Consider the following 17,600-nt stretch of genomic DNA (forward strand, 5'->3'; position numbering starts at 1 on the left):
TCTTTGGAAAGGCTCTATGGTGTGTTAAAGACTTATGAGTTGGAGCAGATTCAGCAGAAGGAAGTTTACGGGAAAGGAAGAGTGGTCAGCACGTCTACTGCTCTAGTAGCTGATGAACAACAACAACAACCACAATATCAACAACAATCTCAACAGTCAGAAAGAATGGTACAGTCTTCCAAGGTTGAAGATAATGTGATAGTAGCAGAATTTGATTCTCCTACTACAAATCAATCAGGAGATGATTATTATTCCTTGGAAGAACTGGAGCAATTGGAGGATGAGTCAATGGCCCTGATTGTCAAGAGATTCTCAAATGTCAGATTCAAAAGGAATCCCAAGTTCAAGTACAAGTCCAACTACAACAGATTCCAGAAAGGTGGATCTTCATCCTCTAACACCAGCAGTGGTGGGTATAAAACAGGGATGGTTGATCGAAGTACCATTCGATGCTTCAACTGTAATGAGTTGGGACACTTTGCCACAGAATGCAGGAAGCCAAAACAAGCTAGGAAGAACTCTTACGATTCTAATCAAAAGAGTAAATCTGAAAGGGCGTACCTGGCAAAGGGAAGAAGCTGGGATGATACTGACAGTGAAGATGAAGAAGTTGGGAATCTTGCTCTCATGGCTAGTAATGCAAGCACCTCATCGTCAAGAAAAGAGGTAAAATTTACTGATGCTGAATTAGTTTATCATCTAGGAGGTTCCTTAGATTGTGCTCGTCGTGATAATGAATTGTTAAATCAACAAATCAAAGACCTTGAGAAAGAGGTCAATGAATTAAGACTTGTGCACATTAATCAAGATAAACTAAAAGAACAAGTATCTTTTCTAGAGAATAGAGTTGACTGTTATAGACAACTCGAAACTATTCTCAAAGACAAGATCACCGGTCTTGAGGCTAAGGTTAAAGCTTACTTTAATTCTTGTTCGAAGTCCAAAGAGTTTTACAATAAGCAAGCTGTTAATCAAACACATGGAATAGGTTATGATTACAATGCTGCTATTGGAAAATTAGGCATAAACTCCCCTCCTCATGTATGTGCTAAAGGCAGGGAAGTACCACATGTGCTTAAGGGTGTTGATGAACCCCTCTATAAAGAATCAATTGCTGAACCATTTGATGAGACCTCTTTTATTATTCAAGAAGAAATCCGTGCTGAAGATAATGCTAATGGGAAAGATGTCTCCAAGTCAAGTGTGTCAAAAGTTCCAGTCAAGGTTGTGAAAGCAACTGAGACTAACTCAGACACACATGGGTTGGATAACACAAATGCCATGTCTACCATGCATAAGTTGCCTATTGTTAATCCTTCTCATAAAGCATGTGGTGTTCCTGATTGTATGTGTTATGCTTTTAATCTGTTGTTTGCTTATTTTAATGGTAAGCATGTTTCTAATGATAAGACTACTCCTCATCAGCATGTGAATAATAGAAAGCATGATAGGTCTAAGACTGCTAGTCCTCCTAAAGCTAGAAAGGAGACATTTGTGCCTAAGCCTAACCAGAAATTTGTCAAGGCTGTTCACAAGGTCAAATGTTCAGTCATTGAGAACGTTGAGAATATTGAAATTAAGAATGTTGTTTTGCCTGATAAAGGCCAATTTTACAAGTATGCCGGACCCAGCCAAGCTTGGGTTCCGAAGAAGTTCTAATCCATTTGTATTGCAGGGCATTAAACAGGTACAACCGGTAGTGTGGATTCTTGACAGCGGATCGTCAAGACATATGACCGGAGATAGAGCCCTGCTATCAAATGTGGTTGAGAAAGCTGGCCCAGTGGTTACCTTTGGAGATAACAGCAAAGGTTTAACGGAGGGATATGGCTGTTTGCTAGCTGGAAATGTTATCATTGAAAATGTATATGTTGTGCAAGGACTTGAACATAATCTGCTTAGCATTAGTCAGTTCTGTGACAACGGCTACAATGTTTTATTCGACAAGCTGAAGTGTCAGATTCTGCACAAGAAAAGTGAAAAACCCTCCTTAATGGGAATCCGGAAAGGAAATCTGTTCGTAGCTGACATGAACTCTGGAAGCAATCTTGAAGTCAATTGTTTCTATGCAAAGGCATCGTCAGATGAGAGTTGGCTATGGCACAAGAGACTTTCTCATCTCAATTTCAAAACAATGAATTCTCTTGTCAAAAGAGAATTGGTAAGAGGTCTACCTCAGCTGGAATTCTCTCCAGAAGGACTATGTGAGGCTTGCCAGAAAGGAAAGTCAAAGAAAGCAAGTCACAAAGGCACTGACACATCTTCCATAACTGGTGTTCTGCAATTATTGCACATGGATTTATTTGGTCCAGTTAATATCCTTTCTATGTCAAAGAAGTGTTACTGTCTTGTGATAGTTGATGACTATTCCAAGTATACGTGGGTTTTATTTCTTCACTCTAAGGATGAAACACCACAAGTTGTGATTGATCATATCAAGATGATTGAGTTAGATTCTAACGTCCCTGTTAGAGCAGTAAGGTCAGATAATGGGACAGAATTCAAGAATGCACTTCTCAATGGATTCTGTACAGACAAAGGGATTACCAGACAATTTTCAGCTCCTAGAACCCCTCAGCAAAATGGAGTGGTAGAAAGGAAGAATCGTACATTGATTGAAGCTGCAAGAATGATGTTAAGTGAATCAGGTCTTCCAATGTACTTTTGGGCTGAAGCTGTCAATACTGCATGTTATACTCAGAATCGAACTCTAATCAACAAAGACTTCATGAAAACTCCTTATGAGATTTTGAATGAACATAAACCTTCTATCAAATACTTTCATGTATTTGGTGCCAGATACTTCGTGCTCAAGGATGGAGATGATCGTCGTGGTAAGTTCGAGGCAAAGGCATATGAGGGTATTTTTGTTGGATATGGAAGAAGATCATATAGAGTGTATATCATTTATCAACACAAAGTAACTGAAAGTGTCAATGTTACATTTGATGACACTAACTCCCTAGTATCCAAACTGAAGATCCTTCTGAGAAACTGAAGTTTGATGAGACGTCAGATTCAGAATCAGAACATGGTCAAGAACCTGAGGTTGTTGCTGGTGAAGAACCTGTTAATCCTGATGATACTCAAGGTAATAGTGATGGAAACTTTGGCAACAATGGAGATACCACTGCTACTGACGGAGAATCTTCAAGTCAACATGGCAACAACTCAGGGGGAGATGCTGAAGGATCATCTAGTAGGACACAACATCACAATGAATTTCAAGGCGAATCATCAAGATCAAATCTTCCAAGACAGACTGTCTGGAATAAAGCTCACCCTTTTGAGTTGATTATTGGTGATCCAGATGTTGGAGTCAGAACTAGACGTGCTACTCAAAATGAGTGTCTGTTCTCAGGATTTCTTTCTGAGATGGAACCTAAGAAAATTGAAGAAGCACTGACTGATCCAGATTGGGTGATTGCTATGCAAGATGAACTCAATCAGTTTGAAAGTCAACAAGTCTGAAAACTGGTACCTAGGCCTGTACACAAGAAAGCTGTTGGTACTAGGTGGGTATTCAGGAATAAACTAGATGAAGATGGTGTGGTTACAAGAAATAAGGCAAGACTGGTAGCTAAAGGGTATTCTCAAGCTGAAGGCATTGATTATGATGAAACCTATGCTCCAGTGGCTAGACTTGAGGCCATCAGGATATTTCTGGCATTCGCAGCATTTTCAAACTTTAAAGTTTATCAAATGGATGTCAAGAGCGCCTTTCTGAATGGAAAGCTGGATGAAGAGGTATATGTAGAGCAACCTCCTGGTTTTGAAGATCCAGATCATTTGGATTTTGTCTTCTTTCTTTTCAAGGCTATCTATGGGCTAAAACAGTCTCCAAGAAAATGGTATGACACTCTCTCTGAATTTCTTATTGAAAATAGCTTTATTAGAGGTGTCATAGACAAAACTCTCTTTTCTAAAACACATAAGAAGGATACTATATTAGTCCAAGTCTATGTGGATGATATAATATTTGGGTCTACTAATGATAATCTCTGTAAGAGATTTGCTAAGTTAATGCACAGCAAGTTTGAAATGAGCATGATGGGAGAGCTGAAGTTCTTTCTTGGATTACAAGTAAATCAAAGGTTAGATGGAACATTTATTTGTCAATCCAAGTATCTCAAGGAACTCCTCAAAAAGTACAATCTAGAGGATTCTGCATCAGCAAGGACTCCATCAACTACAGCTGTCAAGCTTGGACCATGTGAAAACTCCATTAAGGTAGATGTCACAAGCTACAGAGGTATGATTGGCTCGTTACTCTATCTTACTGCAAGTAGACCGGATATTATGTATGCTACATGTTTATGTGCAAGGTTCCAAGCGGATCCTAGAGATATTCATCTCGTTGCTGTTAAACGAATCTTAAGATATCTTAAGGGAACACCAAATCTAGGTATTTGGTACCCTAAAGAATCTGGTTTTAACCTTGTCGGATATACAGATTCAGATTATGCAGGAAGTGTTGTTGATAGGAAAAGCACCTCAGGAAGTTGTCAATTCCTAGGAAGCAGGCTAGTCTCATGGTACAGCAAGAAACAGCAAACAGTTTCCAACTCAACGGCCGAGGCTGAATATATTGCTGCTGGAAGCTGCTGTGCTCAGATCTTGTGGATTAGGAACCAACTACGAGACTATGGCTCTGTATTGAACAAGATTCCTATTTTATGTGACAACACAAGTGCAATAGCCATCACCAACAACCCTGTGCAGCACTCGAGGACAAAGCACATTGACATCAGGTATCATTTTATTAGAGAGCACGTCATGAATGGTACTGTTGAACTATTTTTTGTTCCAACAGAAGAACAAATAGCAGATATTTTCACTAAACCACTTGACGAATCCACATTTACCAGATTAGTTGGTAAATTGGGCATGTTGAATAGTTTTAGTGATTAATTTAGTTAATATCTGAGATCTGTTCTTGAATGAATTTACAAATGAATTCTTCATAAATGAAAAATTCATTTGCAAATTTATGTTATCATTTTATCATATTTCTTGCTTAATTCTATGTAATTTATAGTATCTTATCTGTTTTATTTTCCCTTCTTGTTAATTTAAAATATCTCAGAATATTTTATTTTCTCTAAAAATATTTTTCTATGAATTTTATTTGCTAAAATTCAACAGAAATCTATTTTTGGAATAAAAATAATTAATTCTGAAATATTGTCTTTGATTTTGTAAATATTTTCTGATATTTTTACTAAGTTATATGAGTCTTTATTCCAGTACATATTTATATATGTGTGTTTCTGTGTTTAAAGCTGATATGACAATCGGCAAGACAATTGAAATTGTCTTGCTGAAAGTCATTTCAGTTTAAATGTTGTTTATTATGTTATTCAGTATAGTTTTATACTGGCAAGACAATCGGTATGACTATCAATTGTCTTGCCAGTTTTAAACCTTATATATAATTATTTTCCTTTTATTATTGTACTGGTATGACAATCGGTATGACTATCAGATTGTCATACCAGTTATAATTTTAGTATTTATTTCTGTTGTTTTTTTTCCCTTCTTTTGCCTGGTATGACAATCGGTATGACAATCCAGGATTGTCATACCAACTGTCATATAAAAGCGTGTGTTTGTATTGTTTTAAACCACATTTCATCAGTTCATTTCTTCTCAAAAAATTCGAACAGTATTTGTATTCAGTTTTCTCTCTTCTCTCTCTTCGAACTAAAACCAACGAATTGTCTGTCTTCTTTGCTCGAGTTTTCACTCAGCATACTAAAACTTCACTCCTGTGATATATACACACGTATATACTTACGGAAGTGCTGCCCATTTTTTTTCTTTCTTTCTTTCTTTTCTTTTTCTTCAAATCGATTTTTCCCAAAATCAGTTCTTTTTATTTTTATTTCAATTTCTGATTTGTGTCTTTTGGTTTGTCAAAACTGCGTTTGTGAGTTAAGAATTTTAACGAGATACATTTCTGTCTAAATTTTTCGATTATAATTAATTTAATTCGAATTATTAAATTAATTTAATTAATTCAAATTTTCTTAATATTACTCTTAAAATTCTGAAAAGCGTGTGTCTTATTATTATTTTAAATGGCTCTCAATTTCCAAATTGTCGCGCATAATCAGGTTGGTTATTTTAATCCGGAAAAATGTGATGTTGAAAAATTTAAGCCATGGATTAGATTTTTAAATGACAATTCGATTGTTAGCTCTGCTATTAAATCAAATGTGATTTTAAACGTCGATCTACTTAGACTGATTTGCACAACCTCTACTGTGGCCGATGATTCAAAATCTTTTTCATTCACCGTCGCAAACACACAGTATGTAGTTGATGAAACAGTCGTCAATCGTGCGTTAAATTTTCCACTAGACAATTTCTGTAATTTACCCTCTGAAAATGATATCACAAATTTTTTCAATGCTATTCACTATCAGGGGGTGATCAATTTAACCAAACTTTCTAAATCAAATTTGGTGTCTGAATGGGATATTTTCTTTGATACACTTTCCAAAGTGTTTGCCAACTGCACAAAATCCAATTTTCATAACATCACTTCCACTCTGCAGTATATTGGTCTTGCGGTTGTTTTCAATCAAAGGATCAATTTTGGCAAACTACTTTTTCCCATTCTCTTGAGACGTCTAACTTCTGCTTTACGTGATCATTCTACAAATCGTAGGGTATCATGTTACTATGCTCGTTTTCTCATGCTTATAGCAGATCATCTTCTCGCACCTGAACACAAAGCCCTTTTTGCTAACTCTGCAGTAACCGAACCCCCTCCAGTTAGTAAAAAGATTTACACTCGCCAAGACACAACCTTCAAATTCATGCAAGTTCCAGTACTTGTATCTGCTTTCATGGCCACTTATATTCCCTTCCTATTTTCAATCTTCCCGGCCATGAACAGCAACCTCAACCTCCAGTGGTTCAAGCCACCCAGGCTCTTCCATTACAGGTAGTAATTCCTCACTCTCACTCTCTTCCTACTTCTGTTGAAAGACCCCCAGTGGTTGATAGGGCTGACCATGAAGTTGTAGAACCACAGCTTCAATCCCAGGTCATAGAGCCAAACACAGAGTCACATTCTATCTCAACCTCTCCCCCACTGTCTAAAATGTTACCCAGGAGATTACTAGGAAGTAGTTCATTGTTAAATATGAGTGAACCCTCAGCTCTGCCTCCTCCTAAGAAAAGAAGAACATATTCTGAGGCATCTGAAAGCCCATCCTTGTCCTCCCAACAGGACATGGACTTTGAAATGGCCAATGAACAGTTACTAGAGGCATTCTCTCAACAGGATGCATCTATTGAAATTCGCCATAGGGCCATGGCATCTTGTACTGAGTCAAGCACAATTCCATTACTCACAATGGAACCATACACTTCCCCAGATCATACTCAGGACACACAGCGAGGAGTGCACGTAGAGTCGGTTATAGTGACTGCCATAGTTACGGCAGAAGAGCAGTCACATGCTTCAGAGGGAAAATCTGACTCTCCGCCATCTTTAATAGAGTCATTTTCTCCCCTCCCAGATCCAACACCTCTGGCTCCCTTATGGGATTCTCCACTCGCAGATTTATCTGGAGAAAGTGGAGGGCAACTCGGTCAATCTATCCCTGAAGCAATTCAGACATCTATTCCAAAAGATTTGATAGGTTTGACTGAGGATCGGGACTCGCGAATTCCCATTGCACCACCACTGACCTCTCTTGAAGAGGCTAGGGTGATTTTTAATGCAGGTACAGAAGAACAGCAATAGGAAGACTCCTCACGAGCAATTATATTGAGAGAAACACATGCACGTGAGATGAGTGAACCAAACACGAGTGAAATTCAGGTGAGAGCACACACAGACACTGATACTGTAAACCTGTTAGCTCAGATTGCTGCCCTAAAAGAAGAACTTGCTAAAAGCCTAGCTGAAGCTCAAGCATTCAAAGCACAAGTGGTTGAACGGTCTTCTTCTTCCACCTCTGTCAACAATCAGCTTGCAATCATAAGGAACGACATCTCAGATCTAAAGACCACTGTAATACCAAAGCTCAATTCTATTCAGGACACTCCAACTTTATCAGCTGATGACATATCCAACTTCTGCTCTCTACATACAAGAATGACTTCTCTTGAAGACCTCGTTGAGATGAATCATTCACTGGACTCCTCAAGATTTCTAAAGATAGAGACGGGCATGGAACATCTCAATGAAGGGATGAAGCACCTATATTACATGATCAAGAATTCTCATTGCCCTAATGAAGAACAAAGAACTTATTTTGAAGGACCGTCTGGTGGAGGATCAGGCTCTGGAGGTGATGGAGGTTCCAAAGGAAGATCAGAAGAGGATCCCTCAACTAAGGGGGAGAAGAAAGGAAGTAGTGCCAAAGGGAAAGAAAAAGATACCTCTGCTGGAAACAAAGGAAAGGCTGATGATGTCTACTACAGTGGAGAACAGGATGACTTTGATATTTTTGACATTCCCACTGAACCAGTTCAGGAAGATAAAGATGGGTTATTTGAAGCTGAAGAGGAAAGTGATTTTGAAGATTGGGAAGAGGAAGATACAGTGGATCCTATGTTTGAGAAAGAATTTCAGAAGGAGCAGTCAGAGATGAAAAGAAAAGAAGCTGAACTCAAGAAGGTCTCTCAGATCATTGACAGGAGGAAAGACATACAAAGAACAGAAACTCTTCAAAAGCAACGTCTTCATGACATTAAGGCTCAAGAAAGGAGAAGAGATGTCAGACTAAAGATTGGTGAAAAATGGGATGAAGCTAGGAGAGTACTCGATATGCCTCAGCTGAGCACTAACAATGATAGGCAGTTCTTACATCTTCTTGACAAGCTGGAAATCTCAAATCCTAACAATGACATGTACATGAATGCTATCAAGACTGAAGTCTCAAGGATCACAGCTGCTTTTGATAGATCCCTAAATGAGATGAGCATTTTTGTATATTGTCAGAGTGAAGGATCATTCAAGGTGTCACTTCATCTATTTGAGAATCGTTCTTTGTCAGAGATTTGGGTTCTTTTAAACAAAGTCAAAAGAAGCTCAGAATTGAATGAAGTTCTTCGAGAAAGGCTTAAAGAGTTTGCCAGCAGGGCTAGTCCTCAAGTGGTCAACAATCCTCATCAGGTGAGATTCTTTAAGTCTGATTGTCTTCAAATCTGTCAGCTAGATGTATAATCTCTTAAAGACTACTCAACTAAGCATCTGGTCTGGATGGAACATCATTTGAGAACTGCTGGATATTCATCCATGTTGAAGACTCAAGCTGCTGACTTGATTCAAGCTTATTGTGAAAAGAATGTTAAAAGGTACACTCAACTCAAGAATAAGCTGAAGTCAGTTGGAGTTCAACCAGTCAGACCAGCAAGCTTCACTTCAGAAAAGGATCGTGTCTTTGACAAGGAATTGCTTCAAGATTTAGAAGAAGGTGAAGTCAGAAGAGAAGACAACTGAAGTCAATTAGCTCAAAACTCAATGTAATATGATTAGAGCTTTATGAATCAAGATAGTCTAATGTAGTTATATGTTCAGGCTAGAGGAACATCTATCTTGTATTCACTTGTAAATTTCATTTGGAATCTGGAAAATGTTAAATATAATCCAGAACTTTTCTGCTATTTACTTTACATTACTGTTTATATCTTTTTCTTATTTGTTAGTTGAGTTATCCTCTAGGTATTTGTTGTTATTGTCTAACAAGCAAATAGGGGGAGATTGAAAGGCATATGTCATAGCCTACTCGTTTATTCGAGTATTTAACTCAACTCAAATAAGAATGTAATAAGTAAATAGTGGATTAATCATCAGAGAGATCTCACAATGTAACATCTGTCAAAGAATAAAGAAACACTGTTCATCTGCAGACTTGAAGATTCACTGGAAGAAGTTCAAGAATTTGATCATGCCTCAGTGATATAAATCAAGATCGTGGATTTAATCAAGTGACAGAGATCTCGTCAAGGTATCATTTATTACAAGGATTCAATCAGAATATAAAAGTCAAGACATGAAGAAACGTCACGAAAGTTAGTCACTCATGAACCAGACAGTACATCGAGTGTCAGCATTGAAGTGGCAGAATTGATTCATAAGTCTCAGTGACTTTCAGAAGATTGTCAGAAGAATGGATGCTGCTAAGGGTTAGTATTAATTCTCTATTAATTAATTAAGTCATATAATTTAATTAAGAAAATAAATTATATCTGCAAAGATTAATTTATTGATTAATTGAATTAAATTGATTAATTAATTTAGAATTAATATTAAGGATTTACAAGATTTTAATTGGTTTAAAATCTGCTTAAATTCAGCAAGACAATTCATTTGAACTAGTATGACAATCGGTATGACAATTGATAGTCATACCGAAAGTCATGCCAATACATTTAATTGTCTTATTAGAATTTCTGTTTAGATTAAAATCAGTTATTAATTCAGCAAGACAATTTATTTGAACTAATATGACAATCGGTATGACAATCTATAGTCATACCGAAAGTCTTGCTAGCTCATTTTTAATTGTCTTGCTAGTTGTAAACATTGTCCTACCGAAAGTCTCACAAGCTTAAAGGATTGTCATTCTAATTCAATCTACTCGGCTGTGTTGTTTAAAAGAAGCAGAAGACCAGTTCATAAAGATAGGCAATCAAACAGAACAAAAACAAAAGAACAAAAGCAAAAGGAGCAGATAAAATATTTCATCTCATCTGCAACTTCAAGATCAATTTCTAGATTGTAAAGTTAAATCCAATCAACTAGAAATACTTATCTTGTTCTTGTGTATCAATCTAGCGGATTAAAATCCCTAGAACTTAATCTCAAATCGCATTTAGCATTTGATCTTTTAATTATAAAAATAGAAAAAGTTCATGTCGAATTTATTCTAAATTTGTAATAATTGATTTGAGATTAATCCCTTGTAACCGATACCGTAGTTGTAACACCTTTCAAGTTTAATAAAAGTTTTATTTAACTTGAATTTTGTTTCACAATTTTATTCCGCATTTTATTCGATTAAACGGTATTGTTTGCATTCAACCCCCCTTCTACAAACAAATTGGGACCTAACAGAGGACAAGCTACAGGCTCGATACCCTCGTTATTAGGCTGCAAAGTACGTTGAGTATGATGGAGTGCTATACAAGATAGGGTTTAATCAACCACTGTTACGATGTATAGATATGGAGGAAGAAAATTATATTTTTTGAGAATTAAATGAAGGTATTTGTGGAAATCACTCGGGGGATGGCTCGTTGGCATTGAAAGTCCTTTGTTAGATATATTTGAGATGTCATGTCTAATATGATTTGTGTTTAGTTTTCAGAACTTAACAACAGGAGGACTTACTGAAATCAGGACTTACTGAAGTCAGAAATTAATATCAGAACTTAAGTGCGGGAAGACTTTCAGTTAAGGAATGAAGCTGATTTACAGGAGAAGATCGAGACTAAAACAATAGAAGATATACATGAAAAGAGTTAGAGGACTAGAAGACTTTTAGAAGATATCTGATTGATATATTTTAGGAGACAGAATTGTATTCCATATCAATTAGAATATATCTTGTAACTGTGTACTATATAAACACAACTTAGGGTTTACACTATATGTGTTATCATTATCGAGAATATTATACATTGTAACCTAGCAGCTCTTAGTGATATTTGTTCATCACTGAGAGAGAACAACAGTTCATATTATAACATAGTTTATTAAATATACTTGATCTTTGTTACATACTTGTGTTGAAATCGATTTGATTGTATAAACACTGTATTCAACCCCCTTCTACAGTGTTGTGTGACCTAACAAGTGGTATCAGAGCTATTCTGTTAACATACATACAGTAAAGATCCAAACAATCATGTCTGAAGAAACACAAACCCCAACTAAGCCTACCAAAACTCAAGAAACTCAAAACACCCAAACCCACAGTCGATATGAGACTATTAATGTTCCCATACTGAGACCTTCTAAGTATCCCATATGGAAAGTGAAGATGCATATATTTCTGGAAGCTACAGATCCAGAATACCTTGATAGGATTAATGAAGGACCATATAAGCCTACCAAGCTCTTTGTTGCAGTTACTGATCAACCAGCAAAGTCCATACCAAAGGAGAAAGGTGATTACACGGCTGAAGACATCTCATCTATTGCCAAGGATGCAAGGGTAAGGTATTTGCTGCATAGTGCCATTGATAATGTCATGTCAAATAGGGTAATTAATTGCAAGACTGCAAAGGAGATATGAGATGCTTTGGAGACAAGATGTCAGGGAACTGATGCAATCAAAAAGAACGGGAGGACTATACTCACTCAAGAGTATGAGCACTTTGACTCAAAAGCTGATGAGTCATTAACTGACTTATATGACAGGTTTGTCAAACTCTTGAATGATCTGTCACTGGTGGACAAGGAATATGATCTTGAAGATTCAAATCTAAAATTCCTCTTAGTTCTTCCTGAAAATTAGGATTTGAAGTCTACTACCATAAGAGACAACTATGACCTTACTAAAACTACTCTTGATGAAATTTATGGTATGCTCAAGACTTATGAACTTGAGATGGATCAAAAGAGCAAGAGGCATGGAAGAAAGTCAAGGACAATTGCTCTTAAAGATGAGGAGGTATCTCCTAAAGTGGTTGCCTCAAAGAGGGGCAAAGGAAAGGCTCTCATCATAAAGTCTGATTCAGAGTCATCATATTCTGGTGATGATGATTCAGAAACTGAAAGTTTACCTGAAATGGATGCTGATGCAAAGATGATGTAACTGTGTGCTCTTATGGTGAAGGGTATCACAAAGATAGCCTACATGAAATTCAGAAAGGGCAAGAAGTTTTCAAGAAAAGGTGGAAGTTCTGATAAGAAAGGGTTCAGAAAGTCTGAAGGCAAAGGAGGAAAGTCTGACAGAGGAGACAACTCAAATGTCAAATGCTACAATTATGGTAAAAGAGGCCACATATCTCCTAACTGTAAGAAAGGAAAAAGTGACAAAGGCAAAGCACTTGTCCCAAAGAATAAAAGCTGGACAGACACTTCAGATTCTGAAAATAAGGTAAACTATGCCTTGATGGCAAATGCTGATAGCAGTCCTGAAACTGCTGAATTAAAGGTACCTCAAACAACTTATGTTTTCCATACTGATGATATTACTGAGTAGAGATTATATCTTAAAACCATTTTCATTAATTATAGAGATCAGACTTTACCATGTGAAAGATTAACATCTGAAAATCTTGCTTTTAAAAAGAGAAATGACTATTTAGAAAAGAGTTAGTTTATCTTGATCAAACTAAGAAAGAAAGAGATGATGCTTTGTATGTTAGAGATGAAGTGTTAAAATTGAATGAATCTCTAAAAGCTGACTTAGAAAAGGAAAGAGAGATTATTAGAACTTGGACTAACTCTGGAAGAACAACTCAGAATTTACTAGGTAGTGGAAACTGGAAAGAGGGCTTAGGTTATGGAGATGATAAAAGTGAGAAAGGAACTGTGCGAATTGAGCCAATTGTTGTTAAACAGACTGCTAAGTCAAAGGTAAATCCTGTTAAGTTTGTAGCAAAAACTGTAAAGTCAAATTCTGAAAAGATGAAAGAATCTAGGACAGAAGTCAAAGAAAAGTCAACTTCTGACAAATTAAAATAGGATAAACCATTTGAAGTAAACATAGGCTTAATGACAAAGAAGCAGCTTAAGCATAAGATGAAAGAGATTAGAAATGTTAACAAGGTAAAGGAAGTTAGGAAAAATAGGAATGGAATATAAGGTGTGAATAAAAGCAATAATTATATGCCTGTTCTTAATGCTCCTAGAAAGAAATGTTATAACTGTGGAAACTCTAACCATCTTGCTTCTTTTTGCAGGAAAAATAAAGATATAAACTCTTTACCTCCTAGATCAGGAGTTAAGAGTCAGTCTGTTAGGTTTAAGCCACAAAATCCTTGTTTTCATTGTGGTAGTTATGGTATTCCATTTATACTTGTAAGGAATATCATAGTTTGTACTATGATTATTATCAAATAAAACCTTCTTTGAAGAAAGTTAGTATTATTCCTTCTAGTGTAAAGTCTGATGCAAAGTCTGATATAAATTCTGATAAACAGCATGTTAGCATAAACTCTGAAACTAAATCCACTGCAAATGCTAACAAACTTAAAAAGACCAAAGGATCCAAGCAAGCCTGGGTCCTTAAAACTAACCAATAGTGGTCTTTATGGTTGCAGGGCAACAGGAAAAATATCCTAGTGATGGACAGTGGATCTTCATGACATATGACTGGAAATAAAGCCCTGCTATCAGACTTTGTGGAGAAAACTGGCCCAGGAGTTTCTTATGGAGATGGCAACATGGGAAATACTGTGGGATATGGTAATATCAATCTTGGGAATATCATCATTGAATCAGTAGCTCTTGTCTCAGGACTTAAACACAATCTACTAAGTGTGAGTCAAATCTGTGACAGAGGTTATCATGTGGATTTCTTTGAAGAACACTGTGAAGTTGTAAGCAATTCTACAGGCAAAGTGGTTCTGAAAGGTTACAGGCATGGAAATATTTATGAATCCAGACTTTCAACAAGTTCTGATGGTTCTGCAATCTGTCTGTTGAGTAGAGCATCAACTAAAGAAAGCTGGAATTGGTACAAAAGACTCTCTCATTTAAATTTCAACAACATAAATGAGCTAGTAAAGAAAGATCTTGTGAGAGGACTGCCAAAATCAGTATTTGCTCTTGATGGCCTTTGTGATTCATGTCAAAAGGCAAAAAAAAGAAAATCTTCATTCAAGAGCAAAACTGAATCTTCAATTCTTGAGCCTTATCACCTACTGTATGTTGATCTATTTGGTCCAGTCAATGTCATGTCTATTGAAAAGAAGAAATATGTTATGGTAATAGTGGATGAGTTTACAAGGTACACTTGGGTGTATTTCTTGCACAAGAAGAATGAGACTGTATCTACTCTAAGATCATGTCAAACAGCTGGATAAATTGTTCAAAGATTCTGTCAAAATTATAAGAAGTGATAATGGCACTGAGTTCAAGAATTCAATAATGGAAGAGTTCTGTAAAGAGCATGGAATTAAGCACGAATTTTCTGCACCTGGAACTCCACAGTAAAATGGAGTTGTAGAAAGAAAGAACAGGACTCTCATTGAAGCTGCACGAACTATGCTTGATGAAGCAAAGCTACCAACCTACTTTTGGGCTGAAGCTGTGCAGACTGCTTGTTTACACAGAATGCTACACTCATAAACAAGCATGGAAAAACACCATATGAGATGGTGAAGAAAAAGAAGCCAAATTTGAAATACTTTCATGTATTTGGTTGCAAGTGTTTTGTTCTTAAGACTCATCCTGAACAGCTGTCAAAATTTGATTTAAAAGCTGATGAAAGAATTTTTGTTGGATATCCACTTTCCACAAAAGCCTTCAGAGTCTACAATTTAAGAATAAGGATTGTCATGGAATCTATCAATGTATCTTTTGATGATATGAAGATTACTGGACTTGAAGATTTCAATGATCATGATCAACTGAGATTTGAAAATGAAGATTTAAATTCTGATTCTGGAAATTGTGATGACTTAAATCCTGATCCTGTAAGTTCTGACGGGTTAAGTTCCGATGTCATTGAAACTGTGGTAACTACTCCAAGGGAAAATGCACCTGTCCAGGGGGAGCAAGCTGAAGATCCTACCACAACTTAAGACTCTCAAGACGCATCAGAACCTGTCACTGGCTCTTCAAGTTCTGATTCATCAAGTTCTGATGAGCCAAATTCTGATAATTCTGAAAACTCTGATTCTTCAAATCCTGAAGGTTCCAACTCAAATTCTGAAGTCTCAGAGTGCATAACTACAGGGGGAGCATCATAAAATTATGATAGAGACAACATGGATCATGGGGGAGGATCCAGTTTTAGAGAACAACTTTCATCTGCAAGGAAGTGGACTAAGGCACATACACCTGACTTAATAATTGGAGATCCTGAAGTAGGTGTCAGAACTAGAACATCAATGAATGTCTCTATCATTCTTTTCTATCTCAGACTGAACCAAAGAAAGTGTAAGAAGCTCTTCAAGATGCTGATTAGGTGCAAGCAATGCAGGAAGAGTTAAATGAATTTGAAAGAAATAAAGTCTGGACTATAGTGCCAAGACCAAAAAACAGATCAATTGTTGGCACAAAATGGGTGTTCAGAAACAAAACTGACAGTGATGGTATAATTACAAGAAACAAAGCAAGGCTGGTTGCTAAAGGATACTCTCAACATGAGGGTATTTATTATGATGAAACATTTGCACCAGTTGCTAGATTGGAAGCCATAAGAATCTTTTTGGCTTATGCTGCTCACAAAAAGTTCAAAGTCTTTCAAATGGATGTGAAAAGTGCTTTTCTTAACCTCCAGGAAGAAGAGGTATATGTTGAACAACCTCCAGGATTTGTAGATCCAAAATTTCCTAATCATGTCTACAGACTTGACAAAGCACTTTATGGCCTTGAACAAGCTCCAAGAGCATGGTATGAGACTTTAGCTCAATTCCTTCTGGAAAGTAGATTTAACAGAGGCACAATTGATAAAACACTGTTATATCTCAACCATGGAAAGGACTTACTTTTGGTACAGATATACGTTGATGATATCATATTTGGTTCTACAAATGCCAAACTCTGTGAAAGGTTTGCAAAGCTAATGCAATCAAGATATCAAATGAGTATGATGGGAGAACTTAGTTATTTTCTGGGACTTCAAGTCAAGCAAAATGAAGAAGGTACTTTCATAAATCAATCCAAGTACACCAGAAATTTACTCAAGAAATTTGGAATGTAAGACAGTTTAACTACATCCACTCCCATGGCCACTGCAACCAAGTTAGATAAAGATACTAGTTCATTAGTAGATATTACTAACTACAGAGGTATGATTGGCTCTTTACTCTATTTAACTGCAAGTACACCTGATATCATGTATGCTACCTGTCTTTGTGCAAGATTTCAGGCTGATCCAAGAGAACCTCATCTAATAGCTGTGAAAAGAATTTTTAAGTACCTCAAGGGTACAGCTGATCTAGGATTGCGGTATCCTAGAGATTCAGATTTTAAGCTAATAGGTTACTCAGATGCAAATTTTGCAGGATGCAAAATAGACAGGAAAAGCACTAGTGGAAGCTGCCAATTTCTTAGAGGCGGATTGGTTTTTTGGTTTAGCAAGAAATAGAAATCAATTTCCACATCAACTGCAGAAGCATAATATATTGCTGCAGGAAGCTGTTGTGCATAGATTCTTTGGATGAAGAATCAGTTACTGGACTATGGGTTAAAATTTTCTAAAATACCTATTTACTGTGATAATCAAAGTGCAATTGCTATGACAGATAATCCAGTTCAACACTCAATGACAAAGCACATCAGCATTAGGTATCATTTTATAAGAGAACATGTGATGAAAGGTATAGTGGAATTGCATTTTGTTCCAACAGATCAACAACTAGCAGATATCTTCACAAAACCACTGTGCGAAGCTACTTTTACAAGACTGGTAAATGAACTTGGAATGATTTCAGGTTCTTTCTCTAAATCTGCT

Source organism: Apium graveolens, chromosome 6 (genome assembly GCF_009905375.1).
Source record: "Apium graveolens cultivar Ventura chromosome 6, ASM990537v1, whole genome shotgun sequence".
NCBI lineage: Eukaryota > Viridiplantae > Streptophyta > Magnoliopsida > Apiales > Apiaceae > Apium > Apium graveolens.